Source organism: Bufo bufo, chromosome 2, assembly GCF_905171765.1.
Source record: "Bufo bufo chromosome 2, aBufBuf1.1, whole genome shotgun sequence".
Classification (NCBI taxonomy): Eukaryota; Metazoa; Chordata; class Amphibia; order Anura; family Bufonidae; genus Bufo; species Bufo bufo.
Genome location: NC_053390.1, coordinates 17,326,315 through 17,354,176, shown reverse-complemented (window position 1 = coordinate 17,354,176; position 27,862 = coordinate 17,326,315). Strand labels below are relative to the sequence as shown.

The window sequence follows — 27,862 nt, the reverse complement described above, 5'->3', positions numbered from 1 at the left end:
AGGATGATGGGCGATCTCCCGTGTAAGAGTGAGGTGGAGGAGGACATTCCAGGAGATGTCACCACAGGTATGGAATCATGAATAGAGAAAGTGACTTCAGATTCTGTCCTTGGTGCCTTCAGGGCAGGAGGCGAATCTGATCACTGGCTGCTGCGCAGCTCTTTGTAGATATCCCCATCACATCATAAAGTGTTACCCTTATCCAGCTGACGGTGATCTCTGATCAGATTCTTCTCTGATCCCGGCTGTTCCTGCAGGACATGGCGGTTAGTCATAGCCACATCCAGATTGCGGCATAAAAGTTATTTGTGCCGCAATCTGCAATTTTCCCCGCTCACACCAGGTCTAAAAAAGGGTGCATGGCGGGACATTCATTATTTTCTATTCCTGTTTTAGGCCTAGAAAATGGTCTACATGTAAGACAACAAGGAAGCTGATTTACATTTAGACCGGTGATGGAAACATCACCTCGGCAGATCCACCACCAGCTAAAGGGGTTATTAAAATGCCGGTCTTAATAAATTACCTCCTTCCTACCAGATCCATTTCCAGCCTAATTGAAATATTATAATGTATTTTGTGTATTGTATGGTTTAAAAAAATATTACAAATTCTAAATTTTATATTAAACAGGAAATCCCAGTAGGAATTCTGAAGGAAACTTCATGTTATCACTAAATTATAATGAAGATGAAGATATCATGCAGCGCTCTTCAGGAAAAAACCTTAATGTATATCCAGGACTTCAGAGTACAGATCTATCATATAATCCCTTTAATCATCAAGAACCTTTTCCTGACCAATCACAGATTGTTGCCACAACTAAAGGTCAGAAAGGGGATAAAGGGTTTCACTGTGTTAAAGGGTTCACAAAAAGCTCAGGTCTTTCTACAGACAGAAGATTTCACACAAGGGAGAAGCCATACTCCTGTTCAGAATGTGGGAAATGTTTTACAGATAAATCTAATCTTGTTATACATGAAAGAAGTCACACAGGAGAGAAGCCATATTCATGTTTACTTTGTGGGAAATGTTTTACACAGAAATCAAATCTTGTTAAACACCAGAAATTTCACACAGGAGAGAAACCATATTCGTGCTCAGAATGTGGCAAAAGTTTTACACAGAAATCAGATCTTGTTACACATGAGAGAATTCACACAGGAGAGAAACCATATTCATGTCCAGAATGTGGGAAATGTTTTACAGATAAATCATGTCTTGTTACACATAAGAGAAGTCACACAGGAGAGAAGCCGTATTCATGTTCAGAATGTGGGAAATGTTTTACAGAAAAATCTAATCTTGTTAGACATGAGAGAATTCACAGAGGAGAAAAGCCGTATTCATGTTTAGAATGTGGGAAATGTTTTACAGATAAATCATGTCTTGTTACACATAAGAGAAGTCACACTGGAGAGAAGCCATATTCATGCTCAGAATGTGGGAAATGTTTTACCGATAAATCAAATCTTGTTAGACATGAGAGAAATCACACAGGAGAGAAACCGTATTCATGTTCACTTTGCGGGAAATGTTTTACAGATAAATCAGATCTTGCTAGACATGAGAGAAGTCACACAGGAGAGAAACCATATTCATGTTCAGAATGTGGAAAATGTTTTACACGGAATTCACATCTTGTTAAACATGAGAGAATTCACAGAGGAGAGAGGCCATATTCATGTTTAAAAACTGGGAAATGTTTTACAGAAAAGTCACATCTTGTTACACATGCGATAAGTCACACAGGAGAGAAGCCGTATTAATGTTTAGAATGTGGGAAATATTTTACAGATAGATCTTGTTAGATATGCGACAAATCACATAGGAAAGAAAACAAATTCATGTTTAGAAAGAGGGAAGTGTACAGATAAATGTACAGATCTTTTTAGACATGACAAGACATGGCCTTCAACCAAAAATCCAAGTGTTGTTTTTTTTTTTTTTGTGATCATCATGGTATATCACATTGTCAATCATTTTTTAGTATCTTTATTGATTAATTTTCATGAGCAAAATACAAGAATAAACCATTTAATTATCAACAATTAGTAATTAACAATACAATACAACCTCCCTAAAACAATTGAGACAACCTATAAAGGTATCAGAAAGACACTGAGTCCCTGTATTTTGTATACAGCAATACATTTATTAAGGGAGGGAAAGCCTGTGCCAACTACGAACTCCAGGAAAAGGAAATATCATTGAGTAAGTTTTGGGTTTCCTGATAGTCCTGCGGCAGCATAGCATACAATGGGACTTGAAAAGCAATAATATTTGGAAGGGGGAGGGGGGTACTGTATTTGAAGTCGCCAACTGTAGCACTCTTCTGCTGCTATAACATCCAGACAATAGTGTCTGATGAATGTTGAAGACGGGGCCCATATTGCCTGTATGCAAATCTGTCCCAAAGACACCTGAGCCTGTTCAGCAAAGGAGGAGGAAGTGGACCAGGTGGAGTGCGCTTTAACTTGAAATGAAGACCGCAGATTCAAAAGGTCATAGCAGTAGTCAATGGTTGCCTTTTAACCGTCTTGCAGTGGATGCTTTACTGGCTTTCTTGCCTTTATTAGGTCCTTGGAACTGTAAGAAGAATTTTTCTGCCTTCCTGATTGTTTCTGTCTTTAGGATGTAAATAAGAAAAGCCTTTCTGACATTCAGGAAATTACAGTTTATTTGATCGCTGTGAATGGAATCAGAGGCATAAACAGACAAAGAGATCTCTTGATGAATATTAGAAGTGGAGGCAACTTTCAGAATGAAACCAGGCATGGTACGCAGAACCAGACAATCTCCAAGATCTCTGCAGTATGGTTCTCTACAGGATAGCGCCTTTAACTCACTAACAGATTTCGCACATGTGATGGCTGTTAGAAATACTGTTCTATAGGTCAACATTTTTAGAGAGGCATCTTCCATAGGCTCAAATGGATGCATGGCAAGGGATTTAAGTGCAGTTTAAAGATCCCAGGATGGCAAAGACGGATGAAAACTGGTTTGAGATTTCTAAGAGCTTTAAAAAAAAGTTCTCACTCAAGATTGACCTGTAAATGTACCTTGTAATTGGGCATTGATAGCTGTAAATAGATGTTAGGAGGGTTGAGTTTCAGCCCTGCATCAAACCCCTTTTTAGTGGTGTCACGTGCCCGAGGCCCAAGGCAAAGCTCCGGGACGTCTAGCAAACAGGAAACGGGCAAAAACAGACACATGTAATATAAGAACATGACAGTAAGGCCTCCTGCCACGACCATATAGATTTTTCAGTATTTTGCGGTCCTCAAAAAACGGATACGCAAAATATACGGATGACGTCCGTGTGCATTTCGTTTTTTGCAGAATGGAACAGCTGGCCCCTGATAGAACAGTACTATCCTTGTCTGTTATGCTGACAATAATAGGACATGTTCTATCTTTGAACGGAACGCAAATACGCAAACGGAAGGCATACGGAGTACCTTCTGTTTTTTTTGCGGGTCCATTGAAATGAATAGTTCCGTATTCCGTATACAGAACACAAAAAACAGAACGTAAACGGAAAAAATAAACGTTTGTGTGCAAGAGGCCTGAAGCCGGTTAAAGAGGAACTTTAACCACTCCTGACATTCCTGTTTTAATTTAATAGCTTCATGAATTCCCCATGTACTAACAATTCTGGAACATCCATTCTTATGTCTCTATGTTGTGCCATTCCTTTATTATTTGCACTAGAAGTTATGAATGGATTGCTATTAGCTTTCAGTAAGGGTACAGAGGGGTGGTAACTAGTTGGGGGGCTGGAGATATTACTTGTTCATTTTTCAGTCTCGCACACATGAATGTATGCATTTTAGCACACAATACAGTAACAGTATGCTAAACAGAACAGTATTGTGCACTGCACTATATCAAATTGTTTCTCCTTAAGCAACTCATTTAGTTGATAACTTTGTTATTTACAGTCAGCAGTTTGGACAGCAGTCACACATGGACATGAACCACCCAGTCCCCCAGCCTAAACAATATCCAAAGTGAAGGAAATGTTTCCTGCATATTCAAAAGGATAAGTTTATTGAAGTGCTGGCAGTAGTGCCCTGGCCTCCTCTCAGCTCACCAGGCTCAGCGCCGTACATTGTATAGCGGCTGTGCTTGGTATCGCGCTCAGCCCCTTTCACCTCTATGCGGCTGAGCTGCTCCTAGGCCACTTGATCAATGAACGTGACGTCACATGGCCCAGAAAAATCACAGAGAAGGGCACAGGGCTCACAGGAGCCCCGGTGCCTTCTCAAACAGCTGATCGGCAGTGGTCCCAGGTAGGGATCGACCGATTATCGGAATTACCGATATTATCGGCCAATATTCAGGATTTTCAAAGCATCTAACCTTGCCGATATGCCGATAACGAATCGCGAACATGGATCGCGCTGCTATCAACGCGATCAATGTTCCCTCAGCAGCACAGGGGAGAAGGAGTAAAAACTCCCTAAAAGTGACCCTAACCAAAAAACTACACCCCTCAAGGTATTCAAAACTGATTTTACAAACTGTATTAATCATTTAGATGTTCCTCAACAGTTAATGGCAAATGGAGATGTATTTTCTGAATTTCAATTTTTGGTAACCTTGCCTCACAAAAATGTAATATAGAGCAACCAAAAATCATATGTGCTCTAAAAATAGTCCCAACAAAACCGCCGCTTTATCCCGTAGTTTCCAAAATGGGGTCACTTTTAGGGAGTTTCTACTCCTGGGGTGCATCAGGGGGGTTAAAACAGGACACGGTGTAAATAAACCGGTCCATAAAAATCAGCCCTCCAAAAACCACACAGCGCTCCTTTACCTCTACGCCCCGCCGTGTGGCCGTACAGTAGTGTTCGACCACATATGGGGTGTTTCTGTAAATGGCAGAGTCAGCGCAATAAAGATACAGTCTTGTTTGGCTGTTAACCCTTGCTTTGTTAGTGTAAAAAATGGGTTAAAATGAAAATTTGGCAAAAAAATGAAATTCTCAAATTTCATTTCCATTTGCCAATAACTCTTGTGCAACACCTAAAGGGTTAACGATGTTTGTAAAATCAGTTTTGAACACCTTGAGGGGTGTAGTTTCTTAGATGGGGTCACTTTTAGGGAGTTTCTACTCCAGGGGGGTTGAAACAGGACACGGTGTAAATAAACCGATCCTTAAAAATCAGCCGTCCAAAATCCACACGGCGCTCCTTTCCCTCTACGCCCTGCCGTGTGGCCGTACAGTAGTGTTCGACCACATATGGGGTGTTCCTGTAAACGGCAGAGTCAGGGCAATAAAGATACAGTCTTGTTTGGCTGTTAACCCTTGCTTTGTTAGTGTAAAAAATGGGTTAAAATTGAAAATTTGGCAAAAAAATGAAATTCTCAAATTTCATCCCCATTTGCCAATAACTCTTGTGCAACACCTAAAGGGTTAACGACGTTTGTAAAATCAGTTTTGAATACCTTGAGGGGTGTAGTTTCTTAGATGGGGTCACTTTTAGGAAGTTTCTACTCTAGGGGTGCATCAGGGGGGCTTCAAGTGGGACATGGTGTAAATAATCCAGTCCAGCAAAATCTGCCTTCCAAAAACCATATGGCGCACCTTTCCCTCTACGCCCTACTGTGTGGCCGTACAGTAGTGTATGAACACATATGGGGTGTTTCTGTAAACAGCAGAGTCAGGGCAAAAAAGATACAGTCTTGTTTGGCTGTTAACCTTTGCTTTGATAGTGGAAAAAATGGGTTAAAATGAAAAATTTGGCAAAAAAATTTAATTCTCAAATTTCATCCCCATTTGCCAATAACTCTTGTGCAACACCTAAAGGGTTAACAAAGTTTGTAAAATCAGTTTTAATACCTTGAGGGGTGTAGTTTCTAGAATGGGGTAATTTTTGGGTGGTTTCTATTATGTAAGCCTCGCAAAGTGACTTCAGACCTGAACTGGTCCCTAAAAATTAGGTTTTTGCAAATTTCTGAAAAATTTCAAGATTTGCTTCTAACCTTCTAAGCCTTGTAACATCCCCAAAAAATAAAATATCATTCCCAAAATGATCCAAACATGAAGTAGACATATGGGGAATGTAAAGTAATAACTATTTTTTGGAGGTATTACTATGTATTATAGAAGTAGAAAAATTGAAACTTGGAAATTTGCAATTTTTTACACATTTTTGCTAAATTTGGTATTTTTTTATAAAAAAAAAGATTTTTTTTTACTTCATGAAGTACAATATGTGCCGAAAAAACATTCTCAGAATGGCCTGGATAAGTCAAAGCGTTTTAAAGTTATCACTACTTAAAGTGACACTGGTCAGATTTGCAAAAAATGGCCTGGTCCTTAAAGGGACACTGACAGGCCCGATAAACATATTTAGTTATTCCTATGCAGTCATAGGTCTATTAAAGTGTATTACAATCACATAAGAGTACCCCCGTCCGCATTTTAAACCATGTAAAAACAAGTGAGTTCAATGCAGCAGGAGACCCTGGCATTGAACTCACTTGTACCTTCTGCGCGTGCGCCGGATAACTTGCCCGGGACCCTCACTCGCAGTGTGCCTGCATCCCTTATTCAATGCCAGCGTCTCCTGCTGCGCCTGCGTCGGCTCGGGAGGATCGGGGACTGTAAAAGCCGCCCAGACAGTGAATATTAATGAGCTGGGCGGCGCTAGGAAGCGACAGTTGAGGCGCGGCTGGGCCCAAAGGTAGGAGTAAAAACGCCCCTTGGGCATAAAGAGATGTGACAAACCGCCCCTTGGGCATAAAGGAAGGTGATTGACAGATGATTATAAACTTGTTTTTACATGGTTTAAAATGCGGACAGGGGGTACTCTTATGTGATTGTAATACACTTTAATAGACCTATGACTGCATAGGAATAACTAAATATGTTTATCGGGCCTGTCAGTGTCCCTTTAAGGTGAAATAAGGCTGTGTCCCAAAGGGGTTAATAACCACCCTCTGTTTTCTATCACTGAGCCAGTTACTTACCCACATACAGCCACTTTCTCCCAGTCAAAGCATTCTCATTTTACATACTAACATTTTATGCGGTACAGTAACATAGTACATAAGGCCAAAAAAAGACATTTGTCCATCCAGTTCTGCCTGTTATCCTGCAAGTTGATCCAGAGGAAGGCAAAAAAAAAACCTGTGAGGTAGAAGCCAATTTTCCCCACTTTTGGGGAATAATAAATTCCTTCCCGACTCCAATCAGGCAATCAGAATAACTGATCAACGACCCCTCTCTAGTAGCCATAGCCTGTAATATTATTACGCTCCAGAAATACATCCAGGCCCCTCTTGAATTCCTTTATTGTACTCACCATCACCACCTCCTCAGGCAGAGAGTTCCATAGTCTCACTGCTCTTACCGTAAAGAATCCTCTTCTATGTTTGTGTACAAACCTTCTTTCCTCCAGAAGCAGAGGATGTCCCCTCGTCACAGTTCTGGGGATAAATAGATGATGGGATAGATCTCTGTACTGACCCCTGATATATTTATACATAGTAATTAGATATCGCCTCAGTCGTCTTTTTTCTAAAGTGAATAACCCTAATTTTGATAATCTTTCAGGGTACTGTAGTTGCCCCATTCCAGTTATTACTTTAGTTGCCCTCCTCTGGACCCTCTCCAGCTCTGCTATGTCTGCCTTGTTTACAGGAGCCCAGAACTGTACACAGTACTCCATGTGTGGTCTGACTAGCGATTTGTAAAGTGGTAGGACTATGTTCTTATCACGGGGATCTATGCCCCTTCTGATGCAACCCATTATCTTATTGGCCTTGGCAGCAGCTGCCTGATACTGGTTTTTGCAGCTTAGTTTGCTGTTTATTAAAATTCCTAAATCCTTTTCCATGTCAGTGTTACCGAGTGTTTTATCATTTAGTATGTACGGGTGACTTGCATTATTCCTTCCCATGTGCATAACTTTACATTTGTCAGTGTTAAACCTCATCTGCCACTTATCTGCCCAAGCATCCAATCTATCCAGATCCCTCTGTAGTAGTATACTGTCCTCTGTAGTGTATATATACAGTATACTGTCCTCTGTAGTATATATACAGTATACTGTCCTCTGTAGTATATATACAGTATACTGTCCTCTGTAGTATATATACAGTATACTCTCCTCTTCAGTGTAAATTACTTTACACAGTTTAGTGTCATCCGCGAATATTGATACTTTACTGTGCAAGCCTTCTACAAGATCATTAATAAATATATTGAAGAGAATAGGGCCCAATACTGACCCCTGAGGTACTCCACTAGTGACAGTGACCCAATCTGAGTGTGCACCGTTAATAACCACCCTCTGTTTTCTATCACTCAGCCAGTTACTTACCCACATACAGATGTTTTCTCCCAGTCCGAGCATTCTCATTTTATATACTAACCTTTTATGTGGTACAGTGTCAAATGCTTTGGAGAAGTCCAGATATACGACATCCATTGATTCGCCGCTGTCAAGTCTAGAACTTACCTCCTCATAGAAACTGATTAAATTAGTTTGGCATGACCGATCCCTCACGAAGCCATGCTGATATGGCGTTATTTGCTTATTTCCTTTGAGATGCTATAAGATAGCATCTCTCAGAAAACCTTCAAACTGTTTACCCACAACAGATGTTAAACTTACCGGCCTATAGTTTCCAGGCTCTGTTTTTGGACCCTTTTTAAATATTGGCACCACATTTGCCATGCGCCAATCCTGTGGAACATTCCCTGTCAGTATAGAGTCTGCAAATATCAGAAATAAGGGTCTGGCTATGACATTACTTAATTCCCTTAGGATACGGGGGTGTATGCCATCCGGTCCTGGCGATTTGTCTATTTTAATCTTTTTAAGTCGCTGATGTACTTCTTCCTGGGTCAGACAGGACACTTTTAATGAGGAATTTATTTTTACATTCTGCATGTCATCTGACAGTTTATTTTCCTCAGTGAATACACTGGAGAATTTTTTTTTAACAATTTTGCTTTCTCCTCGTCGCTCTCTGCGACTCCCCCCTCATTACTCTTTAAAGGGCCGACACCTTCAGATTTATACTTTTTAACATTTATATAAACAGTGCGGTACAAAATGCTTTGGAGAAGTCCAGATATACGACATCCAGTTAATGTACAAGGTTACAGTTTGTTTAGAAAGGATCGTCAAAACCGAAGAGGGGAGGGGTTTGCCTTTATGTAAAGTCCTGTCTAAAGCCCACACTCTGTGAAGATATAAGTGAGGGACATGAACATGTGGAGTCACTGTGGGTAGAGATACATGGAGCTAAAAACAATAATAAATTACTAATAGGAGTTTACTATAAACCACCTAATATACCAGAGTCCACAGAAAATCTACTACTAAACGAGATAGACGAGGCGGCAAATCATAATGAGGTGGTTATTATGGGGGACTTCAACTACCCAGATATAGACTGGGAAACTGAAACTTGTATATCTCATAAAGGAAACAGGTTCTTGGCAATAACCAAAGACAATTACCTCTCCCAACTGGTTCATGACCCGACTAGAGGGACGGCCATACTGGACTTAGTATTAAATAAAAGGCCTGACAGAACGACAGACGTGCAGGTTGGGGGACACCTGGGAAATAGTGACCATAAAGTAATAACCTTCCAATTATCATTCAAAAGAGCGTTTCTACAGGGAGTAACAAAAATACCAAATTTCAAAAAAGCTAAATTTAGCCAACTAAGAGAGGCCTTAGGCCTAACTAACTGGGACAAAGTCCTCAAAAATTAAAATACAGCCACAAAATGGGATATCTTTAAAAGCATCCTAAAATCTCATTGTGAGAGGTACATACCGTATGAAAATAAAAGGTTAAGGAACAAAAAGAAACCAATGTGGATAAATAGAACTGTAAAAAAAACAATAAATGACAAAAAGAAAGCATATAAATCACTAAAACAGGAGGGTAGCACGGAAGCACTGAAAAACTATAAGGAAAAAAATAGAACATGTTCAAAAAAAATAAAAGCGGCCAAACTAGAGATCGAGAGATTAATTAATAAAGAGAGTAAAACTAACCCTAAAATGTCCTTAAATGATATAAATGTTAAAAAGTATAAATCTGAAGGTGTCGGCCCTTTAAAGGGTAATGAGTGGGGAGTCGCAGAGAGCGACGAGGAGAAAGCAAAGCTGTTAAATATTTTTTTCTCCAATGTATTCACTGAGGAAAATAAACTGTCAGATGACATGCAGAATGTAAAAATAAATTCCCCATTAAAAGTGTCCTGTCAGAGTTCCGGTTCCGGCGCCGCCATGTGAAGTCGCTTGGAAAGTGAGCTCCCCATGAACCTGCCACAAACCGAGACAAATTGCCCATACACCCTCAACTTCGGTGGGACAGGAGAGAACACACGGTCCGCACACGCTGCATGGATCGGTATCTTATTATTATGGGCAAGAAACTAAAAACCAGAGAGCTGCCGTCACCGCTACAGAGAGATGCAGCACCCGCCATTATGGCGCCGAACACAGAGAAGGCGGACGGCGACGGGTCCCGGGCTCTCTCACAGCAACCCGACGAGGGAAGGGAGATGCAGAGTCTCATGCCGGACTCACTAATCAGGCACATTGACTATAAGGAGCTTGCAATCGAAGTGGCCGCTCACTTAGCTCCTGACCTAAAAGAGACTCTGGCCTCATCAGTCACTCGGGTGATGCAACAACTGCAGGAAACTGTACAGGAGCATGATACCAGACTAAATGCCGCGGAATCTAGGATTCAAGTGATTGAGGACACCACAGAATCTATCCTCTTCAAATTGCAGAAAGTCCTTACAGAAAATAAGAGACTTTGTGAGAAGTTAGAGGACTTGGAAAATAGATCCAGACGCAACAATTTGAGAGTGGTGGGGCTGAAGGAGGCAATCCCGGCAAGTGATCTGGTAGCGATCTGCGAAACTGAGCTGCCCAAGGCCCTGGGAATCCAACGACTCTGTAAAGTAGAGAGAGCACACCGAGTGGGCCCACTTAACCGGGGCGAGGACCGCCAACTTTCCAGACCAAGACAGGTCATAATGCGCTACCTGGATTACTCCGATAAGGAGACCATCCTTAGAGCATTTAAAGCGCGCAAAAGCCCCATAATGCTGAGAGGGGCGAAAATTCTGCTATTTGGAGATTATTCTGCAGAGGTGGCGAGGAGACGTAAAGCATTTTCTCCGATCTGCACGCAATTGCACAACAAGAATGTAAGATTTGCGTTGAGTTACCCTGCCTCGCTCCGGATCTTCCGCTCAGATGGTTCGTCCACAATGTACCACTCGCCAAATGAAGCGCTGGCAGCCATAGAAGGATACTCACCATCTAACCAAGGAGCACAGACTTCACCGCGACATCGAGAGTGGGGACCTCAGGATCCCGCCGAATACCCGTCAGGATCGGACTTCCGGGAGCGCCCCCGGGCGGATCGAATCAGTCCAAACCAGCACCGCGGAGCAAGATGACTTTGACTTTCTTTCCTCTCCTGGGGGTTCCGCCGCGGGGGCTTTGGGGAGCCCGGGACGATCTGTAACGCGGGAGCTGGTATGTTTTATTGGGGCGGCTCCTCTGAGTCGGGGAGGCCGGGGGCGATTTCGCTCCCCTGGAGATTTTAGATCTGGGGGCCACGGTCTTCTGGATCGGGGGGGTTGGACCCATTGACATGCGGGCCTGCTTGAGGTGGCATCTCGGGCCGGGGAGATCATGGGAAGTTTGCTCCCTTGGGGTCTAAAGGCATAGCCTTTGTCCCAGGGGCCAGGATCTCTCAGGTCCGGGAGGCGGGCCGGATAGATGGGGCAATATAGGTTCGGTTTTCTTTTTCAAAGTACTGCATGTGTTTATAAAAGGCATTTGGGATGATGTTTTAAAGGGCGGGGGAAGTGGGGAGCAGAGCGATCAAAACACCATTGTCGCTAATTTTCACATGGGGAAAAAAGTGAAGGTTCTGAGCAAACAAATGTGGCCTTTAGGGTTACTTTCTGGGTTTATCGCCCTAAGGATCTATGCTTATGTTTATGTTTATTCTTTGTTATTGTTAAATAGAGGGGTTAGGGGAAGGGTATTGTTTAGACTTGTCGATAGGATGTCTGCCTTCAATCACTCCTTAATCAGCTTCAGGGACCAATGGAACCCTCCATGAGAGTAGTTTCCTGGAATGTAAAAGGATTGCGCTCACCTCAAAAGCGCAACAAGATACTTAGGCACTTGAAGAATCTCCGTGCTGATATAGCCCTCTTACAGGAGACTCATCTGATAGAAGAGGATTATCCCAGGATGAAAAAGATGTGGGTAGGTAGGGTGTTGGGTTCTCCAGCGGTAAACCGCAAAGCAGGAGTAATGATCTTATTTCACAAAAATCTATCATGCACCATCAGGGATCAGTCAAACGATGATGAGGGTAGACGGTGCACAGTAAAAATCGCCTTGGGAACAGATGAGCTTCAGATTTATAATGTATATGGTCCTAATGGGGATAGTAGACCCTTTTTGAATGACCTGACCGGGACTATTGAAAGGGATACGTCAGTCAATAAGCTGGTGGGGGGAGACCTCAATGCCGTGGCCTCTTTAAGAGAAGACAGGAAACCAATACGGAATTCTAGAGAGCGCCCTCCTAGTACAAAAGGGGCCCTGGCAAAGTTCTTGGAGGACACGGCATTGATTGACTCCTGGCGAATGCTAAATCCAGACAGTAGGGAATATTCATTTTATTCCAATCCACATGACTCGTGGTCGAGAATCGACTATCTTATGGTTTCTGGTGGCCTGACTAATAGGATATTAGGTACCAGAATCCACGACCTGATCATATCTGATCATGCCCCCATCTCTATAAACATAGCAGAGTTGCAGCCTAAGGGATCGAATATTCTATGGCGCTTCCCGTCATTCCTATATCAAGACGAGAATTTCTCTGATCTCCTCAGAGGTTGGTACTGGGAATATAGGGGAGATAATAACACATATCAGGATTCGCCATCTCTCTATTGGGATGCAGCAAAAGCGGTGCTGAGAGGACGCATAATGGCATATACGTGGGGGATAAAGAAAAAAGTAACATCAGCATTGCGGAATTATAGTGAGATCCTACGTTCAGCCTATACTGAATACATGAATGCGCCCACTGAGCAATCTAGACTGCGGTGGAAGGAGGCCAGAAATAATTATGAGCTGTGGTACGAGAGGAAGGCAAGGATAGATATGTCAGGCAGCAATGCCAAGTTTTTCAGGGAGGGAAACAAGGCAGGTAGACTATTAGCATCACTGGTAAGGAACTCCAGAAAACAGAACCACATAACATCCATAGCCGATCCTGGGGGTGGGATACATACAAATCCTGAGAAAATAGTTTCTATCTTGAGGGATTTTTATGCACAGCTCTATGAGGATCCTGGCCCAGCCGATCACATGTCTGAGTTCTTTCTGAAATGCACTGGTCTGCCCTCGCCATCACAAGCTCAGTTAGATACTTTGAACTCGCCGTTCACTGAGTCAGAGGTGTTAGGGACTATTAAAAAATCGAAACTACATAAAGCGCCAGGCCCAGACGGGTATTCAATAGAATTTTATAAGATGCTAGGTGGGGAGATAGCAGAACCCCTCACGAGAGTCTTCAATAATGTCCTTTCAGGATCCTCTTTATTATCATCTTCTGATAATATAGCCTATGTCAAACTAATTCCCAAGCCGGGGAGAGACGCCACACTTCCTTCTTCGTACCGACCCATCTCACTTATCAATGTTGACATAAAGATAGCAGCTAAAATAATGTCTGATAGGTTGTCAATGTTAATGCCGGACTTGGTGTCTCCATCTCAGTCAGGCTTTATTAGGAACAGAGCTGCAGTTACTAATATACGCAAAGTCCTTACAGTTTTAGACGCAGTAAGATGGGAATCAGATAGATCTATAATGCCCTCATTAGTGGCTTTTGATGCGGAAAAGGCATTCGATAACGTGAGATGGGATTGGATGAATAAGGTATTAGACAGGATGCGGATTGTAGGCCCCTTTAGGGTTTTCCTATCAGCAATATATCGAGACCCCAAGGCCAGAATCTCTTTGCCAGGATTTCTGTCAGCGCCCTTCCAGTTGGCAAGGGGAACGCGTCAGGGATGTCCCTTATCACCACTATTATTTAACCTAGCATTAGAACCCCTGATTAGGATATTGGAAGAGGGGGATATTTTCCGGGGCATTAAGGTGGGAAGCCAGGAGGTGAGGACTTCGCTTTTTGCTGATGACTTGCTTGTCTTCATGGCTGATCCTGAGATGGATTTAGAGAAGGTGTTAAACCTCTTGTCCTCTTTTGGACCAGTCTCGGGGTTCAAGATAAATGCGGACAAATGTATGTTACTTACATTGCGTGCATCTAGGTCTAAACTTGTATTGCCGGATTCATGTAGCAAGATTGTAATAGCTGAGAAACACATCAAATACCTAGGGATCAAAATAGGGAGAACCCCTGAGTCTCTTTATGCTCTCAATTATGTCCCACTGTTCAAAACAATTAGAAACGACCTGGAGAGATGGAAAAACCTACCCTTGTCTCTGACGGGCAGGGGTAACGTCATTAAAATGATATGCTTCCCAAAGCTACTGTACCCCATGCAAACAATACCGCTGCTTCTAAAGCATTCTGATGTTAAAAATATCCAGTCCATGTTCACAACTTTCTTGTGGTCAGGGAAAAAATCTAGAGTATCACTATCTAAGTTAATGTTGCCTAGAATCCAAGGTGGCATAAATATCCCAAATATGAGAATATATAATCTAGCATGTCTATTCAGGCATTGCCTGGACTGGATACACAAAACACACTACTGTTCAGACCCTATTTTAGAGCAACAACTATCGGCTAAGTGGCCACTGGTGAACTTATTACATACCAGGAGGCGATTGCTCCCACCCCATCTGAAACACTCAATAATTTTAAGAGACACTATGGTCGCTTGGAAAGAAGTACGCAAACTAGCCAAAAGACCTTTTTTAGCATCCAGAAACTTGGAACTCTGGAATCATCCGGAGTTCCCTCTAGGGTCTCAAAACAAAATGTTTGGTGTCTGGAGGGCCAAGGGAATTCATTCATTTCTGGATATGCTGCATATTACCGAGAAGAGATACCTGACATTCCCAGAGTTATGTGAGAGGTTTGGTCTAGAAAATTCACAGTTCTTAGCTTATCAACAGGCTATCTATTTTTGTAGACAGAGGCTAATAGATGTCTCAAGCGAATGCACAAGCCAATACCTAGCATTTTCACTGGGACAGGGGGCCACGAGATACTCTATTTCCCAATTATATCAGGTCATGAGAGAATCAATTGATAAGAAAGTGGAAGCCAGACTCTTCAAGAAATGGGGAAAGAAATTGCAGGTCTCGTTATCGGTGGAGGAAGTTTTGCTGGGGTGGGAGAGAGTATGCAAAGCGGTACCATGTGAAAGGTGGAGGGAGTCACATTTCCGTCTCATACATTCAGCAATATATGCATTTAATTTTGCGGGGCCTACACCTAAAATTGGGTATCTGACGGCATGTCCGAAATGTGGAACGGAGAGAGCAGATTTACAACACTGTGTGTGGGAGTGTGATTTCGTCCAATCTTTTTGGAAGACAGTGGTAAATTGGATTAAAGAGACGTGGGAGATAACATTGGTACATAGCCCTACGGTTTTGCTCTTTCATGTTTTTGATGTTACGTCTAAACCTCGAATGATTATTGATGTAGCGCTGTTGGTATCTCTCCGTGGTCTTCTAAATAACTGGTTGAAACCTAGTACACCTCCAATTAAAGAACTGATTTCTCAGATGTCACAGTTAATGTACATAGACAAATTGGACACGGAACACCAAAAAGAGAAGAAGACCAAAAATTTCTTCCACAAATGGCAAAAATTTATTGAAAAACATATACCGCGGGGAGATATCAATGAGCTGATGACTTCTTTCAGATATACAGAATGGTACTCAAATGCAGTGCGAACAGGGAGATTGGCGTCTTTGAGAGTAGATAACTGAAGGTTATAACCTTAACCTTAAAATTAAAAAATGCTTGAATTTACGAGGTGGGAGGGGATTGTAGGAATAGACATCCTGGAGAGTGGGAGGGGGGGGGGTTAGGGAGGGAGGGGGATTTGTGCCATTTGATTTCGTTTTATCCATATGGTTTCTGATTTATTTATAAAAACAAAAAGTGGTGTATCATATGCTCATATATGTAACGTGTTGAGATAATGACATGTTAAGATGATACATTTGAAATAAAAATATGTTTTAAAAAAAAAAAAAAAAGTGTCCTGTCTGACCCAGGAAGAAGTACATGAGCGACTTAAAAAGATTAAAATAGACAAATCGCCAGGACCGGATGGCATACACCCCCGTATCCTAAGGGAATTAAGTAATGTCATAGCCAGACCCTTATTTCTAATATTTGCGGACTCTATACTGACAGGGAATGTCCCACAATATTGGCGCATGGCAAATGTGGTGCCAATATTCAAAAAGGGTCCAAAAACAGAGCCTGGAAACTATAGGCCGGTAAGTTTAACATCTGTTGTGGGTAAACTGTTTGAAGGTTTTCTGAGAGATGCAATCTTAGAGCATCTCAACAGAAATAAGCAAATAACGCCATATCAACATGGCTTTGTGAGGGATCGGTCATGCCAAACTAATTTAATCAGTTTCTATGAGGAGGTAAGTTCTAGACTTGACAGCGGCGAATCAATGGATGTCGTATATCTGGACTTCTCCAAAGCATTTGACACTGTACCACATAAAAGGTTAGTATATACAATGCTTGGACTGTGAGAAAATGTCTGTATGTGGGTAAGTAACTGGCTGAGTGATAGAAAACAGAGGGTGGTTATTAATGGTACACACTCAGATTGGGTCACTGTCACTAGTGGGGTACCTCAGGGGTCAGTATTGGGCCCTATTCTCTTCAATATATTTATTAATGGTCTTGTAGAAGGCTTGCATAGTAAAATATACATTTTCGCAGATGACACTAAACTGTGTAAAGTAATTTACACTGAAGAGGACAGTATACTGTGTATATACTACAGAGGACAGTATACTACTACAGAGGGATCTGGATAGATTGCAGGCTTGGGCAGATAAGTGGCAGATGAGGTTTAACACTGACAAATGTAAAGTTATGCACATGGGAAGGAATAATGCAAGTCACCCGTACATACTAAATGGTAAAACACTCGGTAACACTGACATGGAAAAGGATCTAGGGATTTTAATAGAGGATCCTTTAGAAGAGGATTCTTTACGGTAAGAGCAGTGAGACTATGAAACTCTCTGCCTGAGGAGGTGGTGATGGTGAGTACAATAAAGGAATTCAAGAGGGGCCTGGATGTATTTCTGGAGCGTAATAATATTACAGGCTATAGCTACTAGAGAGTTGATCCAGGGAGTTATTCTGATGCCTGATTGGAGTCGGGAAGGAATTTTTTATTCCCCTAAAGTGGGGAAAATTGGCTTCTACATCACAGGTTTATTTTTTTGCATTCCTCTGGATCAACTTGCAGGATAACAGGCTGAACTGGGTGGACAAATGTCTTTTTTCGGCCTTATGTACTATGTTACTATGATAGCGATCCGTCCAGGCCCTGACCCAGCAAAGCAGCCCCAAACCATGATGCTCCCACCACCATACTTCACAGTTGGGATGAGGTTTTGATGTTGGTGTGCTGTGCCTCTTTTTCTCCACACATAGTGTTGTGTGTTTCTTCCAAACAACTCAACTTTGGTTTCATCTGTCCACAGAATATTTTGCCAGTACTGCTGTGGAACATCCAGGTGCTCTTGTGCAAACTGTAAACGTGCAGCAATGTTTTTTTTGGACAGCGGTGGCTTCCTCTGTGGTATCCTCCCATGAAATCCATTTTTGTTTAGTGTTTTACGTATCGTACATTCTCTAACAGGGATGTTAGCATATGCCAGAGACTTTTGTAAGTCTTTAGCTGACACTCTAGGATTCTTCTTCACCTCATTGAGCAGTCTGTGCTCTTGCAGTCATCTATACAGGACGGCCACTCCTAGAGAGAGTAGCAGCAGTGCTGAACTTTCTCCATTTATAGATAAATTGTCTTACCATGGACTGATGAACAGCAAGGCTTTTGGAGATACTTTTATAACCCTTTCCAGCTTTATGCAAGTCAACAATTCTTAATTGTAGGTCTTCTGAGAGCTCTTTTGTGCGAGGCATCATTCACATCAGGCAATGCTTCTTGTGAAAAGCAAACCCAGAACTGGTGTGTGTTTTTTATAGGGCAGGGCAGCTGTAACCAACACCTCCAATCTCATTTCATTGATTGGACACCAGTTGGCTGACACCTCACTCCAATTAGCTCTTGGAGATGTCATTAGTCTAGGGGTTCACATACTTTTTCCACCTGCACTGTGAATGTTTACATTGTGTGTTCAATAAAAAACATGATAACATTTAATTCTTTGTGTGTTATTAGTTTAAGCAGACTGTGATTGTCTATTGTTGTGACTTAGATGAAGATCAGATCACATTTTATGACCAATTTGTGCTGAAATCCATATCATTCCAAAGGGTTCACATACTTTTTCTTGCAAATGTATATAGGGGGTCCTTCAGTCATAGAGGAGTCATAGATTGTGGGGGTCTCTTATGTGGATGTTAGATTTCCCACCAGTCTTCTGTATTGTACTGAATTGTTACAGATGACAAATCAGGGGGAAGATCTGACTGATATTAAAGTGGAGGATGAAGAAGAGAGGATGATGGGCGATCCCCTATGTAAGAGTGAGGTGGAGGAGGACATTCCTGGAGATGTCACTACAGGTATGTATTCCTAAATGGAGAAAGTGACTCCAGATTCTGTCCTTGGTGCCTTCAGGGCAGGAGGATAATCTGATCACCGGCTGCTGCTCTTCTCTTTGATTGGAGATGTCCCCATCACATCATGAAGTGTTCCTCTTATCCAGCTAATGGCGATCTCTGATCAGATTCTTCTCTGATCCTGGCTGTTCCTGCAGGACATGGCGGTCAGTCATATCCACATCCAGATTGCAGCATAAAAGTTATTTGTGCCACAGTGTGCATGGCGGGACATTCATTATTTTCTATTCCTGTTTTAGGCCTAGAAAATGGTCTAAATGTAAGATAGCAATAAGCTAGTTTACATTTAGACCTGTGGTGGAAACTCTGAAGTTATGTAAAGGCTGGCGTCTCTACATAACGTTGGCAGATCCACCACCAGCTAAAGGGGTTATTAAGATGCCGGTCTTAATAAATGACCCCTTATATTTCTCCTTCCTACCAGATCTATTTCCAGCCTAATTGGAATATTATAATGTATTTTGTGTATTGTATGGTTTAAAAAATTGGAATTACAAATTCAAATTTTTATGTGACCACAACTAAAGGTCAGAAAGGGGATAAAGGGTTTCACTGTATTAACCCCTTAGGGACACAGCCTTATTTCACCTTAACCCCTTCCCGACCGCAATCTGTATATATACGTGATAGCTGCACATACCCCGTGCAGCTACCACGTATATAGACGTCAAGCCAGCTCTTTAATCCAAGCGCTGCAAAGCGCTTGGATTAAAGCTTCTGCCCGTGTCCTGCTGCTGTCACGGACAGCATACAGTCCAGTAATGCCGGCAAGGGACCAATCAGAGTGGCCCCTTGCCGACAATTGATCCGATTGGTTAGTCTGTGCAGACTAACCAATCGGATCGCGGCAGTGAAAAAAATGCCGGTTTCATGCTCTGATCTGCGCTCTGCAGATCAGAGTATGAAATCAGGTAGGGTCCTCGTAATACCCCCCCCCCCGATCTGTGCCCCCAATCTGTGGCTGTGCCCCCCCTTGTGTCTGCCTGCAGCTAATTCCTAGAGGCAGCTGCCCTGATGCGGTCCGCCCCCTCCCTGCCCCACGCATTCAGTCTCTCCTGCCGCAGCCTCTCTCAATATTGGCGGCCGTACCCCCGATCCCCCCCCCTTTCCAGCGCTGCCCCCGATCCCCGCTGCCCCCGATCCCCCTGCTGTGTGTGATGGCGGCGGCTCCATTACTGAGCCGCCGCCATCAGCAGAGAGTGTCAGCTCTATGCTGACACTCTCCTGTAACCCCATAGATGCTGCGGTTGCGGCATCCATGGGGTTAACAGAGGGAGGAAGCTCCCTCTCTCAACCATCGGGGCTGCAGCGCTGTGATTGCAGCACCCGATGGTTGCCATGGCAACCGGACGCTTTGCAAAAGCGTCCGGTTGCCATGGCAAAGGCGTCCAGTGCTGCCACCTACAGGACATCTGGAAGTATTATACTTTGGAAAGCAAGAGCATTGCAAAGTATAGTACAACTATCAGCCCCACTGGATCTTCAAGATCCAAGAGGGAACTGATAAAAAAAGTGAAAATAATAAAAGTAAAAATAAATAAATAAAAATGTAAATTAAAAAAAGAAATTGCCTTTTCCTATAAAAAAAATAAAAAAATAAAATACACATATTAGGTGTCACCGCGTCCGTAACGACCGTCTCTATAAATATATCACATGATAGACCCCGTCCGATAAACACCATAAAAATAAAATAAAAAAAACAGTGCCAAAAAAGCTATTTTTGTCACCTTACATCACAAAAAGTGCAACAGCAAGCGATCAAAAAGGCTTATGACCCCCAAAATAATGCCAATCAAACCGTCACCTCGTCCCGCAAAAAATGATACCCTATTTAAGACAATCGCCCAAAAAATAAAAAAGCTATGGCTCTCAGACTATAGGGACACTAAAACATCATTTTTTTGGTTTCAGAAATGCTATTCTTGTGTAAAACTTAAATAAATAAGAAAAAGTATACATATTGGGTATTGCCACGTCCGTAACGATCTGCTCTATAAAACTGTCACATGACCTAACCCCTCAGATGAACGCTGTAAAAAAAAAAAAAAAAAACAGTTCCAAAACAGCCAATTTTTTGGCCACCTTGTCCCATAAAGTGTAATAATGAATGATCAAAAAATCATATGTACCCAAAAATGGTACCAATAAAAACCTCAACTCTTTCTACAAAAAATTAGCCCCTGCACAAGACGATCGGTAGAAAAATAAAAAACATATGGCGTTCAGAAAACCAATCCAGCAAAATCTGCCTTCCAAAAACCATATGGTGTTCCTTTCCTTCTGCGCCCTGCCGTGTGCCCTTACATCAGTTTACGACCACATGTGGGGTGTTTCTGTAAACCGCAGAATCAGAGTAATAAAGATTGAGTTTTGTTTGGCTGTTAACCCTTAATGTGTTAAAGAAAAATTTTTTAATAAAATAGAAAATCTGCTAAAAAAGTGAAATTTTGAAATTTCCTCTCCATTTTCCTTTAATTCTTGTGGAACACCTAAAGGGTTAATAACATTTGTAAAATTGGTTTTAAGTAACTTGAGGGGTCTAGTTTCTACAATGGGGTCATTTATGGGGGTATCCACTATGTAGGCCCCACAAAGTGACTTCAGACCTGAACTGGTCCTTAAAAAGTGGGTTTTGGCAATTTTCTTAAAAATGTGAAGAATTGATTCTAAACTTCTAAGCCTTCTAACGTCCTAAAAAAATAAAATGACATTTCCAAAATGATGCCAACATAAAGTAGACATATGGGGAATGTTAAGTAATAAATATTTTATGAGGTATCACTTTCTGTTTTAAAAGCAGAGAAATTGAAATTTAGAAAATTGCGAATTTTTCTAATTTTTGGGTAAATTTGGGATTTTTTCATAAATAAAGGTGAAATATTTTGACTCAAATTTATGACTATCATGAAGTACAATGTGTCACGAGAAAACAATCTCTGAATGACTTGGATAAATAAAGGCGTTCCAAAGTTATTACCACATAAAGTGAGAAATGTCAGTTTTGCAAAATTTGGCCTGGTCAGGAAGGGGGCAAATGGCCCAGATGGCAGGTGGTTAAACTAATACTTTGTGGAAGCACCTTTTGATTTTATTACAGCACTCAGTCCTTTTGGGTATGAGTCTATCAACATGGCACATTTTGAATTGGCAAGATTTGCCCACTCTTCTTTGTAAAAACACTCCAAATCTGTCAGATTGTGAGGGCATCTCCTGTGCACAGCCCTATTCAGATCACCCCACAGATTTTCAATCGGATTCAGGTCTGGGCTCTGGCTGGGCCATTCCAAAACTTTAATCTTCTTCTGGTGAAGCCATTTCTTTGTTGATTTGGATGTATGCTTTGGGTCGTTGTCATGCTGAAAGAAGCCATTGTCAGCAGAAGCCTGAAGGTTTTGTGCCAATATTGACTGGTATTTGGAACTGTTCATAATTCCCTCTAGCTTAACTAAGGCCCCAGTTCCAGCTGAAGAAAAACAGCCCCTTGGCATGATGCTGCCACCACCATGCTTCACTGTGGGTATGGTGTTCTTTTGGTGATGTGCAGTGTTGTTTTTGCGCCAGACATATCTTTTGGAATTATGGCCAAAAGGTTCAACCTTGGTTTCATCAGACCATAACACCTTTTCCCACATGCTTTTGGGAGAGTTCAGATGTGTTTTTGCAAAATGTAGCCTGGCTTGGATGTTTTTCTTCGTAAAAAAGGCTATTCGTCTTGCCACTCTACCCCATAGCCCAGACATATGAAGAATACATGAGATTGTTGTCACATGTACCACACAGCCAGTACTTGCCAGATATTCCTACAGCTTCTTTAATGTTGCTGTAGGCCCCTTGGTAGCCTCCCAGACCAGTTTTCTTCTCGTCTTATCATCAGTTTTGGAGGGACGTTCAGTTCTTGGTAATGTCACTGTTGTGCCATATTTTCTCCACTTGATGATAACTGTCTCCACTGTGTTCCATGGTATATCTAATGCCTTGGAAATTCTTTTGTACCCTTCTCCTGACTGATACCTTTTAACATTGAGATCCCTCTGATGCTTTGGAAGCTCTCTGTGGACCATGGCTTTTGCTGTGGGATGCGAATAAGAAAATTTCAGGAAAGACCAACTAGAGCAGCTGAACTTTACTATATAGGCCCAACAAAGTGACTTCAGACCTGAACTAGTCCTTATAAAGTGGGTTTTGGAAATTTTCTTAAGAATTTTAAGAATTGCTTCTAAACTTCTAAGCCTTCTAACGTCCTAAAAAAATAAAATAACATTTCCAAAATGATGCCAACATAAAGTAGACATATGAGGAATGTTATGTAATAAATATTTTATGAGGTATCACTTTCTGTTTTAGAAGCAGAGAAATTGAAATTTAGAAAATTGCAAATTTTTATTTATTTTTGGTAAATTTGGGATTTTTTCATAAATAAAGGTGATATATATTGACTCAAATTTATGACTGTCATGAAGTACAATATGTCACGAGAAAACAATCTCAGAATGGCGTGGATAAGTAAAAGTGTTTCAAAGATATTACCACTTAAAGTGACGCATGTCAGATTTGTAAATTTTGACCTGGACACTGGGGCATCAATGACCCGTGGTCATGAAAGGGTTAAGGACCAGGCCATTTTTTGCAAATCTGACCAGTGTCACTTTAAGTGGTGATAACTTTAAAATGCTTTGACTTATCCAGGCCATTCTGAGATTGTTTTTTTTGTCACATATTGTACTTCATGACACTGGTAAAATGAAGTTCAAATTATTATTTTTTTTTGCATAAAAAAAAACGAATTTACCAAAATTTTGAAATATTTGCAAATTTCAAAGTTTCAGTTTCTCTACTTCTGTAATACATAGTAATACCCCCAAAAATTGTGATGACTTTACATTCCCCATATGTCTACTTCATGTTTGAATTATTTTGGGAATGATATTTTATTTTTTGGGGATGTTACAATGCTTAGAAGTTTAGAAGCAAATCTTGAAATTTTTCTGAAATTTACAAAAACCCAATTTTTAGGGACCACTACAGCTCTGAAGTCACTTTGCGAGGCTTACATAATAGAAACCACCCAAAAATGACCCCATTCTACACCCCTTCAAGGTATTCAAAACTGATTTTACAAACTTCGTTAACCCTTTAGGTGTTGCACAAGAGTTATTGGCAAATGGGGATGAAATTTGAGAATTTCATTTTTTTGCCTAATTTTAAATTTTAACCCATTTTTTCCACTAACAAAGCAAGGGTTAACAGCCAAAAAAGACTGTATCTTTATTGCCCTGACTCTGCTGTTTACAGAAACACCCCATATGTGGCCGTAAACTACTGTACGGCCACACAGCGGGGCGTAGAGGGAATTTTGCTGGACTGGTTTATTGACACCATGTCCCATTTGAAGCCCCCCTGATGCACCCCTAGAGTAGAAACTCCATAAAAGTGACGCCATCTAAGAAACTACACCCCTCAAGGTATTCAAAACTGATTTTACAAACTTTGTTAACCCTTTAGGTGTTGCACAAGATTTAATGGAAAATAGAGATACAATTTCAAAATTTCACTTTTTTGGCAGATTTTCCATTTTAATATTTTTTTTCCAGTTACAAAGCAAGGGTTAACAGCCAAACAAAACTCATTATTTATGGCCCTGATTCTGTAGTTTACAGAAACACCCCATATGTGGTCGTAACCCGCTGTACGGGCACACGGCAGGGCGCAGAAGGAAAGGAATGCCATACGGTTTTTGGAAGGCAGATTTTGCCGGACTGTTTTTTTTTACACCATTTCCCATTTAAAGCCCCCCTGATGCACCCCTAGAGTAGAAACTCCAAAAAAGTGACCCCATTTTAGAAACTACGGGATAGGGTGGCAGTTTTGTTGGTACTAGTTTAGGGTACATATGATTTTTGGTTGCTCTATATTACACTTTTTGTGCGGCAAGGTAACAAGAAATAGCTTCTTTGGCACCGTTTTTTTTTTTGTTATTTACAACATTCATCTGACAGGTTAGATCATGTGGTAATTTTATAGAGCAGGTTTTCACGGATGCGGCGATACCTGATATGTATACAATTTTTTTTATTTATGTAAGTTTTACACAATGATTTCATTTTTAAAACCAAAAAAAGTTTTAGTGTCTCCATAGTCTAAGAGCCATAGTTTTTTCAGTTTTTGGGCAATTATCTTAAGTAGGGTCTAATTTTTTGCGGGATGAGATGACGGTTTGATTGGCACTATTTTGGGGTGCATATGACTTTTTGATCGCTTGCTATTACACTTTTTGTGATGCTTTTTTTACACCGTTTTTATTTTTATTTTTTTACGGTGGTCACCTGAGGGGTTAGGTCATGTGATATTTTTATAGAGCCGTTCGATACAGATGCGGCGATACCTAATATGTATACCTTTTTTTTATTTATGTAAGTTTTACACAATGATTTCATTTTTGAAACAAAAAAAATCATGTTTTAGTGTTTCCATAGTCTAAGAGCCATAGTTTTTTCAGTTTTTGGGCGATTATCTTGGGTAGGGTATGGTTTTTGCGGGATGAGATGACGATTTGATTGTTCCAATTTTGGCGTACATGCGACTTTTTTGATCACTTTTATTACCTTTTTTGGGAAGTAAGGTGGGCAAAATTTCAATTTCATCATAGTTTTTTATTCTTATGGCGTTCACCGTTCAGGTAAAGTAACATGACCGTTTTAAAGATCAGGTCGTTACGGACGCGGCAATACCAAGCATGTGTAGGGAATTTTTTTTTTCATTTTTAATCAGTGATAAATGTGTTTTTTTATTTTTACTTTTTTTTTTACCCAGACCCACTTGGTTCTTGAAGATCCAGTGGGTCTGATGTCTGTATAATACAGTACAGTACACTATATAGTCTACTGTATTGTATTTTACTTACACTTTGTCTGAACAGATCTATGCCTTTTGCACAGATCTGTTCAGCACCATGGACAGCAGGATGCCTGAGAAGGCGTCCTGTTGCCATGGGAACCTTCCCCGTCTGCTCAGTTGTGGCCATAACTGCGCAGACGGGGAAGGGTAAGGAGAAGGGCTCCTTCTCTCTGTGACCCCATCCTGTCTGTGGGCTGCAAATGCACAGCAGCCCCCCGATGGGAGAGGGAGCTCCCGACTGTTAACCTCTGCTCTTCCATACCGCGGTCCGTAAGGACCGCGGTATGGAAAGGGTTAAACGGCTGACATCGCATCACAGATGTCAGCCGTTTATACCAGGGTGTCAGCAATGTGCTGACACCCTGGTATACCCACTGGCCACCAACGATTATTCAAGGGGAGGCGGGCGGGGATAGTGATCCTGCCTGCCGCACTGCCCGCCTCCCGCACCGACTTCAACCCCCCCTGCACCTCCCGCCTCCATAAAATCATTCAGGGGTGCAGGGGGGTTGAAACATATATATTTTAGGCATATTAAAGTTTCTGTTCCCCGCGGTCAGGGACTGCGGGGATCAGAAACTGCAGAAAGCGCAGTCAAACCGCAGGTCTGAATTGACCTGCGGTTTGTTACGATCGCCGACATGGGGGAGTCACGGGACCCCCCCGCGCATTTAGCCGAGGTGCCTGCTCAATGATTTGAGCAGGCACCTTGTTCCGATCACCGCCGGCCGGGCTGCAGTGATCGGAACAACACATGACGTACCGGTACGTCATGTGTCCTTAAGTACCAGAACAACATGACGTACCGGTACGTCATGTGTCCTTAAGAGGTTAAAGAGTTCACAAAAATCTCAGGTCATTCTACAGACAGAGGATTTCACACAAGGGAGAAGCCATACTCCTGTTCAGAATGTGGGAAATGTTTTACAGATAAATCAAATCTTGTTATACATGAAAGAAGTCACACAGGAGAGAAGCCATATTCATGTTCACTTTGTGGGAAATGTTTCACACAGAAATCAGATATTGTTACACATGAGAAAATTCACACAGGAGAGAAACCATATTCATGTCCTGAATGTGGGAAATGGTTTACAGAAAAATCTAAGCTTGTTAGACATGAGAGAATTCACAGAGGATAAAAGCCATATTCATGTTCAGAATGTGGGAAATGTTTTACAAATAAATCATGTCTTGTTACACATAAGAGAAGTTACACTGGGGAAAAGCCATATTCATGTTCAGAATGTGGGAAATGTTTTACCGATAAATCAAATTTTGTTAGACATAAAAGAAATCACACAGGAGAGAAGCCATATTCATGTTCAGAATGTGGAAAATGTTTTACAGATAAATCAGATCTTGCTAGACATGAGAGAACTCACACAGGAGAGAAATCATATTCATGTCCAGAATGTGGGAAATGTTTTATAGATAAATCATGTCTTGTTGCACATAAGAAAAGTCACACAGGAGAGAAGCCGTATTCGTGTTCAGAATGTGGAAAATGTTTTACAGAAAAATCAAATCTTGTTAGACATGAGAGAATTCACACAGGAGAGAAACCATATTTATGTCTAGAATGTGGGAAGTGTTTTACAGATAAATCATGTCTTGTTAAACATGCAATACGTCACACTAGAGAGAAGCCATATTCATGTTCAGAATGTGGGAAATGTTTTACTGATAAAACAAATCTTGTTAGACATGAGAGAAATCACACAGGAGACAAACCGTATTCATGTTCACTTTGTGGGAAATGTTTTACAGATAAATCAGATATTGTTAGACATAAGAGAAATCACACAGGAGAGAAACCATTTTCATGTTCAGAATGTGGGAAATGTTTTACACGGAATTCACATCTTGTTAAACATGAGAGAATTCATAGAGGAGAGAGGCCATATTAATGTTTAAAAACTGGGAAATGTTTTACAGAAAAGTCACATCTTGTTACACATGCGATAAGTCACACAGGAGAGAAACTGTATTAATGTTTAGAATGTGGGGAATGTTTTACAGATAGATCTTGTTAGATATTCGACAAGTCACATAGGAAAGAAAACAAATTCACGTTTAGAATGAGAGAAATG

At 41.3% G+C, this 27,862-nt stretch overlaps 1 pseudogene; it reads left to right on the top strand.

Moving 5' to 3' along the window:
* The first annotated feature begins 16 nt into the window (after window positions 1-16).
* Window positions 17-27,484, top strand: LOC120992074 (annotated as a pseudogene).
* The last annotated feature ends 378 nt before the right edge of the window (window positions 27,485-27,862 follow it).